Below are 14,577 nucleotides of genomic sequence, written 5' to 3' on the forward strand. Positions count from 1 at the left end.
TAAGAGGTCCATCCTCAAGACCCCCTGGAGAACTGTTGTTACGGATTGAAGGCAGGGAAATGTTCTAACCTGTTGTTCATAAAACCAGAGGCTTCGAGCAATGAATTCACTGGCCCAGTGTCCCGCCACTGCTGTTGGAAAAGCTTTCAAGCTGTCAAATGAGTGAAGTATGAAGTTATGAAGTGACCATGTGTTTCTAAAGCACGTTACTTTTTGGAAAACACCTTGAAAGGAGGAAGCTTATGTCTGAGATCACATAGATTGCTACAGAAGGCAGGAGGCTTGAGAGCAAGACTCTCAGACGCAAAAATGTTCTCTGAAAAGCAAAGCTTAGGCGGCCGAGTGGGCGACATTACATCCAGGCCGCCAGTGTGTGTGTGTGTGTGTGTGTGTGTGTGTGTGTGTGTACTTCTTCCTCTGTCCCTTAAACTTTCTTTTTTTTAAAAAATTTTTATTTATTTATGATAGTCACACAAAGAGAGAGAGAGGCAGAGACACAGGCAGAGGGAGAAGCAGGCTCCATGCACCGGGAGCCCGACGTGGGATTCGATCCCGGGTCTCCAGGATCGCGCCCTGGGCCAAAGGCAGGCGCCAAACCGCTGCACCACCCAGGGATCCTCCTCTGTCCCTTAATTGTGTCCTTGAAGACACCCATCTCAGATCCGATGACTGTTTATCAACTGGCCTCATGTCCGGAATTGTGCCAGGTGCTTTCACGGATACCACCCTTCTCAACACTCCTAACTGTCCAATGACATGCGTATTTGTGTCTCCATGGATGGATGAAGGAAACCAAATCCCAGAAAAATTTAACATGACTTGACCAAACCCACCATCCACTGCTTTGTGTCTTAACTTTAAACCAAGCATAGCAGTTCCAGTGAACTCGTTATCCATTCTCTAGAGCTGATAGACCCTTTTGTTCCCCCGAGGCAATGCATGAGGTGTGTGTTAGCACAGATCTAACTAACTGCACAATTAGAGACCCGAGGTGGGGGTAGGAGGGAGGGGAATAATTGTGGTTTAAATAACCCAAGGCCTCCGTTGCAGAACAATACCTATAAATAATGCAGCATTTCCGGGCTTAGGCTTTTTAACCAGAATTCCAATTCTGTCACGTGTTAAAACTCAAACTGTCAAATTGAGGAGGTTCTGCTTAATTTCATTTCTGCCTCAAGTTTAGACAAGTGAAGAGCAACTCACAAGAGCTAATGCATGAGGACGTGCAGTTGGAGCCATTCTTTACGCAGATCCAGCTATTAAGTACCACGCATATTTGAAAATGCTACATTCCACAAAGCACTGCTATCCATTTTTATTTTCCTTTTAAATAAAAAATAAAATTAACTGAACCCTTGGCAATAATATATAAAGGAACTTAATTTCTCTGAAAGGTTCACTCGCGGAAGATTCCCTTCTATGTGATTGCAAGCAATTAATTAAAATATGGAAATGTACTTTTACATTTAACTAGAAACCCTAGTCTTGTCTATCACCTTCCCAGCTAACCTTTCTTCAAATATAAATATATTTTAAATTGGTTTTGCCAATGCCCTAGATACTTGGCGAATCCTACTGACACAAACCAGTTATTAATTCATGCTCCCTAGTTCTAAGCCTTATATATACAACCTTAGAAGTAACAGCAGCTGCCTTCGTCTGCTTCATAAGGACTGTCACTGGAACTTGAACCTTAATAATTTCCAGTGGTTAAAACCAGTATGAAAGCTCTCGAGGTACTTGGCATTTTGAAAATATCCCCTCTTTGTGTGTGTGGCACCCTAGGAATCCCCGATGCCTCCAAGAAAGTGTGGTCTTAAGAATTACATTAACAGCATGTAAAGAGGTAGCATCCAGCAATCTGTCATTCACAGATGCTCTGCACGGAGCAAAGTGGCATCTTTCTTCTTGTAAGTGCAACCAAGTTCGTTGGCATCTACCTGGCGTGCTCTGACACGGAAATCATCTGGTCACTGAAAGCATGAACAACATGGCCTGTGCCTTACCTGACTTCTGCCCACCAGTTGGGAAGCTGTGACTTAGAGAATGTCCCTCAGGATGATCAGTGAACAAGTCAGTGGTCAGGTAAGTTTGTAGCAATTCATATTTCATATGCTGCACACTCAAGAGGCAATGAGATTTCTCTTGGCAGAAATGCTATCGGTGGCATGAAGATTTGGTTTAAATTCATCTGTCTCTGATATACCCGCTTTTCCTCCAGAGTACTTAGCATAGGACTTCAAAAGGCACTCAATAAATATTTGCCGAATGAACGTAACAGGAATTAATAACGCGAAATGTTTTTGAAAAGGTAATTGATGTCAAATGGTAGGCAGAGAAAGCCAGAGAAAGTTCACCAGGGATAGGAATGCTGTGTACAAATCTGGTACAGTGTCCAAGGAAAGAATTTACATTTAATAAATAACTTTTGAAACCAGGTTCTTTTATGTCATTGCCTCTGGACTAGGCCACACTGGCAGCAGCAGAATCCCAGCCAAACACACCCTGATAGCAGTTTGAGAAAGGGAAGTATAAACCATAACTAAATGTTAGAAAGGATCCCATGAGGAAACACTTTGTCATCAGTTTTGTCGGAGATCTTTAAGAACAGAACAACACATGCATGCACGTGTACGTGCGCACACACACACGCACACCTCTTTAAATTCTTTATGGAATCGAGAGGCCAAGCTGGATAACATATAGAGGGCCTTGACATCCCCTCCACAGCATGGAAGACAATAAAAGTTAGGACACCTTCCTTCACATTTAGCCCCAAGGCTAGGTTAACACAGTACAGCAGAACTTTGACTTGCCCCATCTCCATTCCGGGCCCGGGTTGTCAGACAGTTTCCTAACTTTTACACATCACACAGATAACAAATGCATCCTACCTGCATGTAGCAGTGGGGCAAACTGAGGGAGCTGCGTGGCCCAGAGATAACCTTCAGGGGGACACCCCCCAGCCCAGGCACAGCTTGATGACCCAGATGACAAAAGAGACCAACATCTGGGCAGGTCTGTGACCCATTCATTGTCTCCCAGGGCTCAGCCACTGGTCTGAATCTTGGCCTGAAAGAATATTCATTAGTCTGATCGGCCAAAAAAACAAGCCACCAGGCCAGTCTGCAGCCAACCACACCTCATACGCTCCACTCCTTCGGGGAGTCACAACACATGCTGGCCGATGACCACGGCAAGGCTCTGACAAGACCTGTTTCTCTTTGTCTTTTTTCTTCCCCTAGTACTTTTCAATCTCCTTCAATCCAGACACCTCCTAACGTCTCCCAGATCTAAAGAGGCTGTCGAGCGGCTGTCCGCTCCACACAACAGGCTAGCGGTGGCTCCGAGGGGCTGATGCGACAGCACGACATCCTACCTACTGCCTTGCGTGGCAGGATCAGTCCGGACCCTCAAATAACTAATCTTCCAGAAGGAATCCTCCTGAAACTCCATTAACACCAAGGTGTTAAATACAATCATCCCTCTTATTGCCCCCAAATGAGCAGCCGAGGAGCCAAGGACCAGTAGGTTGCGGAGTCAGGGCCCTGGTGGCCTGCGGGAACTCGCGTGTCACCGGCCAGGAAAACACTAGACGTGAGATCCAACCTCCTGCCCTTTACCCGGGGCCCTCCCCACCCCAGGAGACCTATCTATCTTTCTGCTTATATATTCCCCTGGCTGTTGATGTAATTAGTATATAATAACTGTGTACATATTAACTCACAGGAAGAACAGCGGACACGCTGGCCGACTTGGCCTGGGGCCATCTCATCCGCGGGGTGAGACAACCCGGTATAAACATCTGTTATTAACCGTATATTTTCCAATAAGGGTTCTGTGTCTCCTGGGTTACTGATGCCCGTTGAAAGCAACGCACTTACAGGACTCCTGTTTTTTCTGAGCACGACCGAGAGAACTGCTCCGAAACGTCTGCCCAGAGTCCTCTCCGTCCTGCGGCTTTGGCTGTCAAGAACTTTATTTACTGAAACGTCCACTGCACCCCGCGATCCGCGCCTCTAGGTCTCGCTCTCCTGGGGCGGGCAGGCTCCGTTTGAACTACGTTCCTGCGAACGGCTCTGCTTTCTCGAGTCAAGGGCCCTAAACAAAACTGGCCATGGCTTTTGTGTTTCCGAGCGGGGAGCCGCCACTCCCTGTGTTACACCGTAGCCCGAGCAGAGGACGGGCGATCGATCGCCAGCAATGGTTTAAAAAGTGCTCACCCCCTCAGACCCGCTTGCTGGCGCCGGTTACTTTTCTGGAGGTCGGTTTCCAAACATGAGGAATCGGAAACCGGGTCCTCGTGCCACTTGCCGCAGCCAGTAGCACAATCCTGTTCCCCCAACTTTTAGGATCAAGTCGCTGTGCATGACAGGAAACGACAGTATGACTCGGACAGCTGAGCAGTCACATCACTCCAACACAATCAACCCAGCTAACTCAATTAAGAGCCACCCCCCCCCCTCCTTGGCATGAGCTAAATAAAAAATAATTCCAAATAAGAAAACGATTCCTGATTCCAGATCACATTCGGACAGCTCTACTGTAAGAAAACTGACTTTCTTTTCCAAAGTTTTACCCATGCCCCCGAACTCGGCTGGCATAGTTCTTTCCTCCTTCCTCGGGCTGCCTCTTTTAATTGGCTGCTCCCACGTCTAACTACAATTGCCCTGAAAGTCTGGCAAACACTTTCGCATTTCCATGTTTAATTACATTCAGACTGAGATTTTTGTATAAACACAGAGTATAGCCAAATTCGAACTCAATCGACCGCAATGCCTTTGACATCAAGCTCTTATTCATCATTCTCGCCTTATATATAAACAGACATACGCTACTTGTCAAAATGCGCGAGTGATCTTTACATTGTCTAGAACAAAGAGCCCAGCCCGGCTTCTTTCTTTCCTCAGTGTCTCAGAAGTTGTCCTTTACTACATGTGCAGGATGCAGGGATTTTGCTGCTGCATGATTGAAAAACGATACCTGCAGACTGCCTTTTTAGTGACAAATTGCACTTCTGCGGAATATCACACTGCCTGTGGTTTTAAGAACCCACTTAGATTTACTATTACTTCCTTGGGGACTCAGCCTTCTCACAAAGCACCCCAAGGCTCATTTCCAGTGTTTCAGAGTGCGACAGGGATGAGAAAGTTTGCTCATCACGATGGTCTACAAACTCTTGGCTAGTAAAAACGCTCTCTGGAATGGCTAAGGTGCTAAAATCATCGCCTCTGTGAATTCCTGGTGTATAAAACAGGCAGGAAAAGTTGTCTGGAGGTATTTGCGGAGAACTGTGTCTGTTCGGGAGGGAGCTGTGGGGTTGGAGGCTGAGCTACGCCTCTCCCTTTGCTTCCTGGGTGAGAGCAGCGAGACGTGGCACTTAGCTGAAGCGAGCAGAGAGAGATCGGTAAGACTCACCGGCTTCCCCATTTTTCCCAGGACGGGGGATTTTGTTCCTCAGCTGTGATCTGGAAGAGACAAACCTGTAGGTCCTCCAAGCAGGCTGCCTCGGATCAGCTGAACGGCTGGGGCGTTCAGGAAGCTTGCTCTGTCCAGCTCCGAATCACTCCCCTTTCCAGGCTGTGTGCTTACACGCCTCCCAGTCAGCGCAAAAATCTGCCAAACTCAGGTCAGCCTAACAGGTTTCCTTATATAGGTAAACATGAATTGCATTCCTGGTGAAAGAAGTTAACTAGGAATCCCGGTAACCTGGTTAACTCTATACATGCCAGAATGGCTGGGAGTCCGTCAGCCTGCGCAGGGTTTGGTTGCAGCACAAAGGGATTTGTGCCATTTAATTAAAATCATCTTTATCCTGGCGGTCTGTGAAATTGGCCCTTCTAGGAGGACTGTGAGTCAACAGTGAGTATTTTATATCAGGAGCTGTGACCAACCTCATATTATCCAAAGGCACAGGAGGGAGCAAAACCAAAGTAGAGGACGGTTTTGTTTGCCTTCCGTGTTTTTAAAACCAGGATAACTTGTCTTGAAATGATTTTCAAAGAAGTGAATAGAAAGAGGTGATGGGAAGAGAATGTGAATAAGTCTCCATGAAATAAGGCTCAAGTGCCTTACGTGGGCACAGTAACTAATAGTTATTCGACCTTCCCAGGCCCTTAGTAGATAATGCAATATGATCATTTGGAGTTTACTCCCTTTACAAGCTAGTAATTGCTACTGTATTTTTTTTGATGGGCAAAATGACACATAATGACATCTCTTTATTCCCTGTAATAACCCTCCTGAGCCCACACATTGAAGCATTATTTGATGGCTTCAGGAAGGAAATCTACACATGTGAATTTGCATAATTACACAGAAAATTGTTTTCAACAGCTTCCCGGACTTAAGGAGATAAGAAAATCCATCTTTAAAAGAACTCCTGGAAGGCCCAACAATGGGCTCAAAACATAATTTTTAAATGGAAGTATGTAACATATCAATTGTCTAATAATTGGCTCGCCCCACCCCCCATATTTATCTACCACCAAGTAAAGTAATAATCCTTTTCAAGTCTAACCAACTCCACTGCAGTCTTCCTGTGACTCGGAGACCCCCATGACTTCCCAGTCCCCGGGGGCTGGAGGTGAAGCTTGCCCACTAAATAAAAGCTATCTTCAGCTGGGTCATTTGTCCCTCCCTTTTTGCACCCCCTGGGTGACTGCTCCTTGGGTAGTGTCAATCTTAGTAAAAATAGCTTGGTGCTGGGTTTTAGGCCCCTGCTCAGGAAAGGGGAGAGAATGTTTACATACCTCCTAAGCCAGCACCAGCACAAACCAATCGTCAAGAGTTTCTGCGGGGGCGGGGGTGGGGGGGGTGGGACGCTCCTAGCACTGCCTGATTCCAGTCCATGTTCGCTCAAATAAACTCCTGAAAACTGGGGAGGGGGGAAGAAGAGGAAGAGCTTCTGCTAAGAGCAGTGAAAGGCAAAAATCACACTGTCAGGACGGGCGACCAATCTTTGGATAGCATTTTACACCAGGCAAAGATTTTTGCATCCAGTTTCTCTTTATATCTCCACAGGAACACTGTGAAGTGTGTGTGTTATTTCCTTTTTATGATAACAAAACTAACTCGCAGAGATACAGTGATTGCTCTAAAGTCTCACGATTGGCTTGAGGCAGATCCCAAATCTCAGATCTTCTAGAATTTAACTCTGGTAGAATTTCCAAAAGTAGAACCAACTTAAAGGCACAGAAGAACATTAAAATGGCAGTTTTCCATGCTCAAATATAATTTTTAATAATCGTCTGTCCGGAGAGTTTAAATGCAATATACGAACTGATTAAAATACTCTTTCTATAGTCATAACTTACCATGAAAATGACTCCAGAAAGATCATAAAATGAGATAGGAAGTATATTTTTATTGAATACGAATTTGGGTTATAAAATATTATGAAGATGTAATTGCAAATATTGCACACATTTTTCTGTTCGCAGTACACACATTTCTATGGCATCAAGTTAAGACTCATCTCGACTCCCCCACTGGCAGGAATATTAGTGTTTTCTACTTATTGGGTTTTCATTAATCTTAAATAAAACTCTGTGTACCATGCTAGGTAAATGGCTTTCAGTACTAGAGTCCATTTACGATCCTGCACCCTTTATGTTCTCATAATTCCCGCTGAAGCAAGTTCTGTTTATGCAGGAACTTTAGACTTTATTAACATGTTGATGCAAGACAAAGAATGCATTTTTTTTTCCTAGGGCAGGCTAAACCTTTAAGTGCCTTAAGCTGGCCTCCAAATTTGTTCTTACAATTCTAAGCAAACAATCATTTAGGTTTTAAACACAAAATATCTTAGGCTATAATTATTGAATTGGAAGGGTCAAAACGAAATTTGGATCTCAAAGTAGCATATTTCAAAGAAGGAATATAACCCTCTACTAAATCCATTTTGGATGCCTCAATCAATGGTTTGGGAAAGGCTGTGCCATGGAGCAGCCTGGATCCGACCTAACCATAGAAGCCCCCAATGACAGAGCACTTACGGCTGAATAATTACACTGTGCCAAAAAAACAGCATTTATGGGAAACTGAATAAAATACAAGACCTACTTGAAGAGGAGAAAATATCATAGTGGTTGAAGGTAAACATCAGGGGATAGATTTTAGAAATTCCCGATGACATACAACTAATGAGTAGTTGAGCCATAATTCCAAGCTTGGTCCATCAGACTCCAGAACGCTCGCTAGTTCTATGGCGCCCTGGGTGTACCACACCACCGAGGAAGTGCAAATGCCTTTGAGTCAGAATGTGCTTCCATGCTGGTTCCGTATCTTGGTCCTGTGACCTTGGGCAAGTCACTTATGTTCTGAAGCCTCATCTCCAAAGTGAAAACAATGGCTGCATGTCTCACAGATTTACTGAAAGTACCTAACAGGTGTCCCCCCCCCCAATCATTCCCAATTAATGTATTGATGCTTCTTACGGCCCAGGCATTTTTCTAGGCCCTAGGTAAACAGCCACGAGTAAGTTAGGCATGTCTCCCCCATCATGGAGCTAATGATCTTCAAGGAAAGGCTGTGCACATCTATATTATGGAATATGAAACTCTGACATTTCCCTGGATCTCTGGAGTTTAACTGGAGTTCCACATCAATATAGAAACACTCATAGACAAATGTTTAACTGGAGTTCCTTGTCAATATAGAAATATTCATAGACAAATGTCCAAACTAACGCTTTCACTGTAGTTACTGCAGGTTGCTCTCACTGGCCAGAGGCTGGCCTTACCATGCTTAGACTTGGGGGGCCTGGGCTGAGCCAAATAAGGTAAATATCAGGGAAAGGTAAAACTCGATGCATCCATCATATCATGAAACATCCTTCGAAAAACTGAGGAGGACTGGCGCGTGTTCAATTGCAAAAACACTTTGAAGATGCTTGGGAAGCTGGATGTACAAGGAGTTATTTTCATCATTAATTCTGTATATGAAGAAGTGATGGAAAAGCATAATACCATAGCCCATTATCTATCTACTAATGTCTCTTTAGTTCATATCCATTCAAGAAGCATTTAAGGGGTCTTATGGCAAGGGTCTGTGTAGGATACAAATAGGAAAGGGTACACGGAAAAAGAATTGTCCCTAGCTTTAGTGGAGCTTTCTATGTAAATGTTACGGTGCTGTGTTGGGCAGGATGGGCGAGGTCATGCTCTGGTAACAAGGAACCCCCCCGATCTCGGTGGCTTGTAAACAACAAAGGTGTTTTTCTCACTCGTGCCACATATTTACACAGATTAACAGGGAAGGCTCTCCTATTCATAGCCACTTAGGAGCCCAGGCCGATGAAGGATTCCTTTCAACACATGCTTTCACGGTGGCTGAGATGGGAAATGGGGACTTGGTGAATCATGCAGCACTACCTTTCGAAACTTCACTTCATAAGGGACACTCAAACTTCTGCTCACCTTTCATTGGCCACAGCAAGTCCTCCGGCCCTGCTGAAGTTCAAGGCAAGAGTGAGAACTAGAATCCGTGACAAATGAAGACATGACAGATATGGCCAACCATGTGGCTGGAGGCAAGCCTCAGTGAGCTGGGCGTAGTCAATACCCTTGATGGCGCAATGACTGGCATCGTAAGTTCGGGAGTTCCTGGCCTGCTCCAGTTTCCATTAGAGTGCTGGCTGAAAGGTGGACTCAGAGATTAATCAGTGGTGCTGGCTGAACCTTGAGGGAAACAGCGACATTTAAAAAGAATGTCCTGAGGCAGGCGCTTCTTAATATTTCTATCAGTTACTCGAGTGATGAAATAAAAGACAAGTTGATTTAATTTGCAGATGGTGCCAAATTGGATAGCTAACACCTCAGAGGATTGTACTATAATTCTAAATGACCTTGAAGGAAAGGGGGGGGGGATGACGTTAAGAAAAAGCAGCTTACGTCCAACAGGGACAAACAGAGGACTGGAACGCACGGGCTACACAATATGTGGTAGGAAAACCAGAGTGAGCAAATACAAGTCCGTACGTTGGATAGATCCTGACAGCTTAGCACTTTTACTTAGTACTTTTACTTGGTGTGGTGGTATTAACCATGGGAATGCTGGAAACTAGGAATTCTCAGAGCACTGCCTGACTGGAGATCTTCATTTTAAGAAACAAGAAATCAGAGCAAATTCAGAGGCAAAAGCCAAAATTTCCAAAAGACCGCGTACCCTACTAGGTCAGGAGTCGGCAAGCTTTTTCTGCCAGGGACCAGAGAGTCAATATTTTCACCTTTGCCACTTGTAAGTCTCCCTCCCTACAACTACTCCACTCTGCTGCTGGGGTCCCACGGAGCCACAGATAATATGTAAATGAATGGGCATGGTGGGTGCCAATAAAACTTTATTGTCGAAACTGGGCAGCTACCCTTGGGCTATACTGTGTAGACCCATGCTCTCTCTACACTGTAAGAAGCATCCCAGAATGGCAAGGTACTCATAGGTACTTGATTGCAAGTGCCGAGAAGGTAAGAGGGACCCTATTTTGGCTATTTTCCTATTGTTCATGTTCCCTTAACAGCGCTTTCCACACAGGCGCTAGTGAATACATTGGTGACATAAATGAAATGAAATTAGCTAGAAATGTCACTACACTGGTCTCCTTATAAAATATTCAAAAAAGGGGGATCCCTGGGTGGTTCAGCGGTTTAGCGCCTGCCTTTGGCCCAGGGCGCAATCCTGGAGTCCCGGGATCGAGTCCCACATCGGGCTCCCGCATGGAGCCTGCTTCTCCCTCCTCCTGTGTCTCTGCCTCTCTCGGTCTCTCTCTCTCCCTATGTCTATCATAAATAAATAAATAAATCTTTTAAAAAAAATAAAATATTCAAAAAGAACTAGAATATGTACTTCTTGAAGAGGTCATGGAAATACAATCCAAAATAGCATTTCCCATCTGAATTTGCCAAATGCTTATCAATTACATTGCCCTCCTGCTACAAAAAGATCAAGGATGAAAAAATACAAGAAAACCTTGAAGGATTACAATAACGAAATTAAAGGAGACAAAAATTTGCAGCAAGATATAAGCACACGGCATTTAAAATTTTTTCCTCTCCAAGTTCTTCATAACCAGCTGAAGTCAATGAAACAAATGTTGTCTTTATTAGACAAAGGCGAAAATGGAGACAAGGAACGTTAAGTCAATTGTCTAATGCCAATAAGCTCTCCCCAACATAGTCATCTTGTTCAGACCTCAGGACCTTTGTATATGCTATTCCTGCTGCCTGGAACTCTTCTCCTGGTGTGGAAGGCAGAATGGTGGCCTCCCAAAGATGTTCCCATCTGAATTCCTGGAACTTGTGAACATGTATGTTAAATGGCAAGGGGGGATTGATGATGCAGATGGAATTAAGGTTGCTAGCAGGCTGAATTTAAGATAAGAAGATTACCCTGGATTATCCAGGTGGGCCCAATATAATCATAAGGTCCATATAATGTGGAAGAGGGAGGCAGAAGGATGAGCGTCTGAGCAATGTCATGTGAAAGACTGGACTAGCTATTGGTGGCTTTGCAAGTGGAAGAAGGAGACCACGATCCAAGGAATGTGGGCAGCCTCTGGAAGCTGGGAACAGATTCTCCCCTAGAGCCTCCAGAAGGAATGTGACCCTGTAGACACCTTGACGTTAGCCCAGTGAGACCTGCGTTACACTTCTGACCTCAAGAACTGTAAGATAATAAATTTGGGCTGTTTTAAGCCGCTAAGCTTATAATTTGCCACAGCAGCAACAGGAAACCAATATACCTGGTATCTTCACTGCTAGCTCCTACACTCTCAGAATGTATGCAAACGTCTTCTTCTCCAGTAGGGGGCCACCTACAATAACCAGGGCTGACAGTTCCCACCCATCCCACCTCCCGTGGTTCTCTATCGATTTACTGGTTTTATTTCCTTCACAGCTCTGGTCACTATCCAACTACTACCATAGTTCATTCATTGGAAAGCAAAAAAAAAAAAAAAAAAAAAAAAAAAAAGGAGAAAAGGCCCAACTTGACCAAAAAAGTAGGCCACAGTGACACACTTGAAAAAAGAAACGGCGGTGGTCATTTTATATGTCTCGGAGCAGGAATGTTGGAGAAAGAACCGGGTTTGGATTAAGTAAAGAACATTTATGTTGGATGAAAAGACCTTCTTGACGGTAGTTGGAGTAATTGCACGATGCAACAGGCTGCCAAGAAGGGCCGTGGAGGCCCAGATTGTGGCAACACTCACGAGAGAGATTAGATAAGTTGAGTCAAGAGAATAAGTGGGGCTCAGCCTAGAGCATTTATTTGATGACCTGCTTGTTCTTCCTCTAACTTTAAAATGTGTGTAGCACAAAGCAATGAATCACCGGGCAACATCTGCATGTAATTGCATTTCTGTTCCAATAATAAATGTTTCAACTGCTATGCTATTTACGAAAGCTGTTATCATAAAGAGCCAAGTGGGGGAAATTTGAAACACAAATGCTTATCTTCAGAAACCTTGCCTTTGCAAGTCGGGGTCCGAGGACCGAGACAGCAACTTTGTTGTAGTATCTGAACTGTCCTGAGGAGTTTGTTTTTGTAATCCTATTTGAAATTGGTTTTGAGGGGTTTGATTCCCTGTAAAAGCCCTGTCACCCATGGTTTCCGTAGTGTTTTTTTGAACCCGAGAAGGAGCAAAGGCTAGAAATTGTCCAGATTTTCCTCTCAGACCTACCGTCTGATTTTCGGACCCATTGTCAACAAGGGAGAAAAGGGGTCTTGCACCTTTGTTTTAGTCAAGAATGCTTATTCTCAAAACAGAAGACTAGAGTTACAGATTTTCCTCCACTCACCCTACTCCCACAAACCACCCCCACCCTGGGGATCTGGGGCCTTTACATTGCTCACAAAATGCCAGGACATTTAAAAATTATTAACAACCCATGGAGAATAGAGTAGGACATCAAAGAAACTCTTAGTCCCTCTGGCCAGTCGTGCCCTCCCACTTCCCCACAGCAGCAGACAATTTTTCTGTATGCCTTCATGCAAGAGAAGCTGACCTCCCCACAAAACCACTGGTGACACCAGCAAAGGCTAGCAGTCATTTCGGCTATTTATTTTTATTTATTTTATATTATTTTTATTTTTTGTTATTTTATTTTTTAAAAAGATTTTTTTTTATTTATTCATGAGAGACATAGATAGAGGGAGAAGCAGGACCCCAGGATCACGCCCTAAACCAAAGGCAGATGCTCAACCACTGAGCCACCCAGGTGCCCCCATTTGGGCCTTTTAAATTTAGCTTTGGGGGGATGCATGTTCTGCAAAAGAAAGCGGGTTGAATTTTTATATAATTCATTTAACTTTGCATTTTGTAATTGTGTCCGCAGGCAGCTTAAAATTCACTGCCTTGGATAATGTATGAAAACTCTGTCAAGGGGCTCTTGTCTTTGGCTCAGGTCATGATCTCAGGGTCCTGGGATCCAGCCCCACGTCGGACCCCATGCTCCATGGGGAGTCTGGTTGGGATTCTCTCCCTCTGCTTCTCTCTCTGCTCTCTCCCTCTCTCTCAAAATAAAATAAGTATTTTTAAGAAGAAAAAGAAAACTCCATCAAGCTACAGAAAAAAATAAAACCTCAGCTCTTAAGAGGCTGCCTCTTTACATTTGGCTAGGCAGGTGTTTCAAGACCATGTCACTGAGAGTTTCCCTTTTAATGAGATGGCAAATAACCATGCGGGAGGGCAAATCCTCAAAGAGCAATGAAAACAAGCAATTTTACAGCAATAATTCTAAACCACCTCCCCATTTCCCAAGGTCTGCATTTCTTCACTCCTAGATGCTTAGTTCTCACTTCATTAGCACTGTTTAAAACACCACAGTCGAATATCAAAACTAAATGAAAATCTAGAACAATGTTTTATGAAGATGAAAGTACATCACAGTTTTCCAAAGTAATGTTTAATTAACTCTTTAAAGCACAGATCAATAACAGTGCTTGGACTTCCAAATGATTAGCATCTAGGCTGCCTAGGATATTTCTTCTTCCCCACCCTGGGCCTGTACCCAGACTATAGATGAGGATGAGGGCAGGCATAGTCTAGTCATTCATTTATTTACCAAGTAATATCTGGTAAATATTACATGTTAGACACACATTCATGTGTTAGGGTAGATAACAGGAACTTAATTAAAGGTTGGAAGAATTTCAAAAGTTATGTTTTAGGGAAACATATAAACATCCTTGTTATGATGTCATAAGAAGGACATTTCACTTCCTCTCCGTAGTATTTTTCCCCAAACCGGTAGAAGGGGCTCAAAGTGCAATACCCATTTGCCAGCATGGTTGGATGAGGGCCCTCTTGTGAGCTACAGACTTCTGGTCATTCCCTCACATGGCGGAAGAGGCCAGGGAGCTCTCTGGGGTCTCTTTTATAAGTGCACTAATCCCAACGATGAGGGCTCTGCCCTCCAGACCTAATCACCTCCCAAAGACCTCACTTGCTAATATCATCACAACGGGAGTTAAGATTTCAACATATGAAGTTTGGAGGGGGACACAAACATTCAGATCGTAGCAGCTAAACTAAGTGACATTCTACAAAATTCCATTACTGTACTCCTCAAAACTGCAAAA

At 44.1% G+C, this 14,577-nt stretch overlaps 1 protein-coding gene across 2 annotated transcripts in view; it reads right to left on the minus strand.

Annotated features, from left to right (window-relative positions):
* The window catches only part of MID1 (midline 1), a 593,315-nt gene that overhangs the window by 339,719 nt on the left and 239,019 nt on the right, over window positions 1-14,577 (minus strand). The window contains exon 1 of one of the 2 annotated variants that reach the window (XM_072744772.1): window positions 5,419-5,550. The exons of the other annotated variant lie outside the window; for it this stretch is intronic. The gene's annotated coding sequence lies outside the window, so the exon portion shown is untranslated. Of the gene's footprint in view, window positions 1-5,418; window positions 5,551-14,577 lie in introns of those variants that run through there. 2 annotated transcript variants of the gene reach the window in all.

The sequence above is a fragment of the Vulpes vulpes genome, chromosome X (genome assembly GCF_048418805.1).
Source record: "Vulpes vulpes isolate BD-2025 chromosome X, VulVul3, whole genome shotgun sequence".
NCBI classification, from domain to species: Eukaryota; Metazoa; Chordata; class Mammalia; order Carnivora; family Canidae; genus Vulpes; species Vulpes vulpes.